Here is a 5361-nt window from a genome sequence, read left to right on the forward strand (position 1 = left end):
AAATATAAAATAACCAATTTATTATTGCCTCTAGGGCATATTTCCAACAGTCTCCCACTTGCACTAGAGTCAATAATCTAGTTCACATCGCCATGTGATTAACACTCACAGGTCACATCGCCATGTGAGCTACATCCAAGAGTCTACTAGACTCGATGATCTAGTTCACATCACTATGTGATAAACACTCAAACAGTTCTGGGTTTGATCATGTTATGCTTGTGAGAGAGGTTGTAGTCAACGGGTCTTGCCATATTCAGATCCCTATGTATTTCGCAGAACTTTATATCGTAGATGCTGCTACCACGTTCCACTTGAGCTATTCCAAATTGTTGATCCATTATACGTATCCGGTATCTCTACTCAGAGCTATCCGGATAGGTATTAAGCTTGCATCGACGTAACTCTTTACGTCGAACTCTTTATCACCTCCATAACCGAGAAACATTTCCTTATTCCTCTAAGGACAATTTTGACCGCTATCTGGTGATCCAGTCCTAGATCACCTTTGTACCCTCTTGCCAGACATGTGGCAAGGCACACATCAGGTGCGGTACTCAGCATGGCATAACGTATAGAGCCTATGACAAGAGCATAGGGGACGACCTTCGTCCTTCCTCTTTCTTCTGCCGTGGTCAAGCTTTGAGTCTTACTCAACTTCACACCTTACAACTCAGGTAAGAACCCCTTCTTTGACTGATCTATTTTGAACTCCTTCAAAAACATGTCAAGGTGTGCGTTCTTTGAAAGTATCATCAGGCGTTTTGATCTATCTCTATAGATCTTGATGCCCAATATGTAAGCAGCTTTATCCAGGTCTTCCTTTGAAAAATATTCTTCAAACAACCGTTTATGCTTTCCAGAAATTCTACATTATTCCGGATCAACAATATGTCATCCACATATACTTATCAGAAATTTTGTAGTGCTCCCACTCACTTTCTTATAAATACAAGTTTCTAGCAAACATTGTATAAACCTGAAAGCATTGATCACTCCATCAAAGCATATATTCTGACTCCGAGATGCTTGCTCTAGTCCATAGAAGGATCGCTGGAGCCAGCATACCTTTTAGCATCCTTAGGATCGACAAAACCTTTTATTGTATCACATACAACTTTTCTTACGAAAACTGGTAAGAAAACTTGTTTGATATCCATCTGTAAGATTTCATAATCGAAAAATACAGCTAATGCTAACATGATTCCGACGGACTTAAGCATCGCTACGGGTGAGAAATTCTCATCGTAGTCAACTCCTTGAACTTGTGAAAAGATTCTTTCCCACAAGTCGAGCTTCATAGACGGTAACATTACCGCCCACGTCCGTCTTCTTCTTAAAGATCCATTTATCTCAATGGATTGCCGATCATCGGGCAAGTCCACCAAAGTCCATACTTTGTTTTGATATATGGACCCTATCTCGGATTTCATGGCTTCTAACCATTTGTCGAAATACGGGCCCACCATCGCTTCTCCATAGTTCGTAGGTTCATTGTTGTCCAACAACATGATATTTAAGACATGATTACCGTACCACTTAGGAGTAGTACATATCCTTGTCGACCTACGAGGTTCGATAGCAACTTGATTCAAAGCTTCATGATCACTATCATTAACTTCCTATTCAAAAAACGTAGGCGCCACAGAAAACATCTTTCTGTGTTGCATCACTCTCTGGTTGAAGTAAAGGTTCGACAACCTCATCAAGTTCTATCTTCCTCCCACTCAATTCTTTCGAGAGAAACTCCTTCTCGAGAAAGGACCCGTTCTTAGCGACAAACAATTTGCCCTCGGATCTGAGATAGAAGGTATACCCAAATGTCACCTTTGGGTATCCTATGAAGATGTGTTTGTCCGCTTTGGGTTCGAGCTTCTCCGGCTGAAGCCTTAAGCATCGCAGCCCCAAACATTAAGAAACGACAACTTTGGTTTCTTACCAAACCAATGTTCATACGGCGTCATCTCAACGGACTTAGATGGTGTCCTATCTAACGCATATCCTCAAAATGAAAAATGGTAGATCAGTAAGAGACATCATAGATCGCACCATATCTCATAAGGTTCGATTACGACGTCCGAACACACCATTTATCTGTGGTGTTCCAGGTGGCTTCAACTGTGAAACAATTCCACAATGTCTTAAGTGTTTGCCAAACTCATAACTCAGAAATTCTCATCGATCAGATCATAGGAATTTGATCTTCTTGTTATGATGGTTCTTAACTTCACTCTGAAATCGCTTGAACTTTTCAAACGTTTCAGACTTGTGCTTCATTAAGTAAATATACCTATATCTACCCAAATCATCAGTGAAGATGAGAAAATAGCGATATCCACTGCACGCTTCAATTCTCATTGGATCACACGCATCAGCATGCATGATTTCCAACAAGTCATTTTCCCGTTTCATTGTACCTGAAAACGGGGTCTTAGTCATCCTGCCCATGAGGCATGGCTCGCATGTGTCAAGTGATTCAAAATCAAGTGACTCCAAACATCCATCTATATGGAGTTTCTTCATGCATCTTACGCCAATATGACCTGAGCGGCAGTGCCACAAAAAGGTGGTACTATCATTATTAACTCTACATCTTTTGGCATGAACATGTGTATTACCATGACCGAGATTCAATAAACCATTCACATAGGGTGCATGACCATGAAAGGTATTATTCATGTAAACAGAATAACCATTATTCTCTAACTTAAATGAATAACCGTATTGCAATGAACATGATCTAATCATACTCATGCTCAACGTAGACACCTGATAACATTTATCTAGGTTCAATACTAATCCCGAAGGTTGATGGACCGTGCGATGGTGATCTCATCAACTTTGGAAACACTTCCAACACACATCGTTGTTGGAAATATGCCCTAGAGGCAATAATAAATTAGTTATTATTATATTTCCTAGTTCATGATGATCGTTTATTATCCATGCTAGAAGTGTATTGATAGGAAACTCAGATACATGTGTGGATACATAGACAACACCATGTCCCTAGTAAGCCTCTAGTTGACTAGCTCGTTGATCAATAGATGGTTACGGTTTCCTGACGATGGACATTGGACGTCGTTGATAACGGGATCACATCATTAGGAGAATGATGTGATGGACAAGACCCAATCCTAAGCCTAGCACAAGATCATGTAGTTCGTTTGCTAAAGCTTTTCTAATGTCAAGCATCATTTCCTTAGACCATGAGATTGTGCAACTCCCGGATACCGTAGGAGTGCTTTGGGTGTGCCAAACGTCACAACGTAACTGGGTGGCTATAAAGGTACACTACAGGTATCTCCGAAAGTGTCTGTTGGGTTGGCACGAATCGAGACTGGGATTTGTCACTCCGTGTAAACGGAGAGGTATCTCTGGGCCCACTCGGTAGGACATCATCATAATGTGCACAATGTGACCAAGGAGTTGATCATGGGATGATGTGTTACGGAACGAGTAAAGAGACTTGCCGGTAACGAGATTGAACAAGGTATTGGGATACCGACGATCGAATCTCGGGCAAGTACAATACCGCTAGACAAAGGGAATTGAATACGGGATTGATCGAATCCTCGACATCGTGGTTCATCCGATGAGATCATCGTGGAACATGTGGGAACCAACATGGGTATCCAGATCCCGCTGTTGGTTATTGACCGGAGAACGTCTCGGTCATGTCTGCATGGTTCCCGAACCCGTAGGGTCTACACACTTAAGGTTCGATGACGCTAGGGTTATAAAGGAAGTTTGTATGTGGTTACCGAATGTTGTTCGGAGTCCCGGATGAGATACCGGACATCACGAGGAGTTCCGAAATGGTCCGGAGGTAAAGATTTATATATGGGAAGTCCTGTTTTGGTCGCCGGAAAAGTTTCGGGGTTTATTGGTAACGTACCGGGACCACCGGGAGGGTCCCGGGGGTCCACCAAGTGGGGCCACCAGCCCCGGAGGTCTGCATGGGCCAAGTGTGGGAGATGACTAGCCCTAGGTGGGCTGGTGCGCCCCCCCCCCACCAAGGCCCAAGGCGCAAGGGACAGGGAAGGGGGGCAAACCCTAGGGCAGATGGGCCCTAAGGCCCACCCCAGGTGCGCCTCCCCTCTCTCCCCCCTTGGCCGCCCCCCCTTAGATGGGATCTAGGCTGGCCGCCGCCCCTAGGGGTGGAAACCTAGTTGGGGGCGCAGCCCCGCCCCTCCCCCTATATATACTTGAGGTTTGGGCTGCCCAACACAGACGAGTTCCTCTCCTTCTTGGCGCAGCCCAACCCCTCTCCCTCCTCGTCTCTTGCGATGCTTGGCGAAGCCCTGCTGGAGTACCACGCTCCTCCACCACCACCACGCCGTTGTGTTGCTGCTGGATGGAGTCTTTCTCAACCTCTCCCTCTCTCCTTACTGGATCAAGGCATGGGAGACGTCACCGGGTTCTACGTGTGTTGAACGCGGAGGTGCCGTCCGTTCGGCACTAGGATCTCCGGTGATTTGGATCACGATGAGTACGACTCCTTCAACCCCGTTCTCTTGAACGCTTCCGCATAGCGATCTACAAGGGTATGTAGATGCACTCTCCTTCCCCTCGTTGCTGGTTTCTCCATAGATAGATCTTGGTGACATGTAGGAAAATTTTGAATTTCTGCTACGTTCCCCAACAGTGGCATCATGAGCTAGGTCTATTGCGTACATTCTATGCACGAGTAGAACACAAAGTAGTTGTGGGCATTGATTTTGTTCATTATGCTTACCGTTACTAGTCCAATCTTGATTCAGCGGCATTGTGGGATGAAGCGGCCCGGACCGACCTTACACGTACTCTTACGTGAGACTGGTTCCACCGACTGACATGCACTAGTTGCATAAGGTGGCTAGCGGGTGTCTGTCTCTCCCACTTTATTCAGATCGGATTTGATGAAAAGGGTCCTTATGAAGGGTAAATAGCAATTAGCATATCACGTTGTGGTTTTTGCGTAGGTAAGAAACGTTCTTGCTAGAAACCCATAGCAGCCACGTAAAACATGCAAACAACAATTAGAGGACGTCTAACTTGTTTTTGCAGGGTATGCTATGTGATGTGATATGGCCAAGAAGAATGTGATGAATGATATGTGATGTATGAGATTGATCATGTTCTTGTAATAGGAATCATGACTTGCATGTCGATGAGTATGACAACCGGCAGGAGCCATAGGAGTTGTCTTTATTTTTTGTATGACCTGCGTGTCATTGAACAACGCCATGTAATTACTTTACTTTATTGCTAACCGGTAGCCATAGTAGTAGAAGTAATAGTTGGCGAGCAACTTCATGGAGACACGATGATGGAGATCATGGTGTCATGCCGGTGACAAGATGATCATGGAGCCCCAAG

This window comes from Triticum urartu, chromosome 4A (assembly GCF_056163025.1).
Source record: "Triticum urartu cultivar PI428250 chromosome 4A, HENAU_Tu73, whole genome shotgun sequence".
Classification (NCBI taxonomy): domain Eukaryota; kingdom Viridiplantae; phylum Streptophyta; class Magnoliopsida; order Poales; family Poaceae; genus Triticum; species Triticum urartu.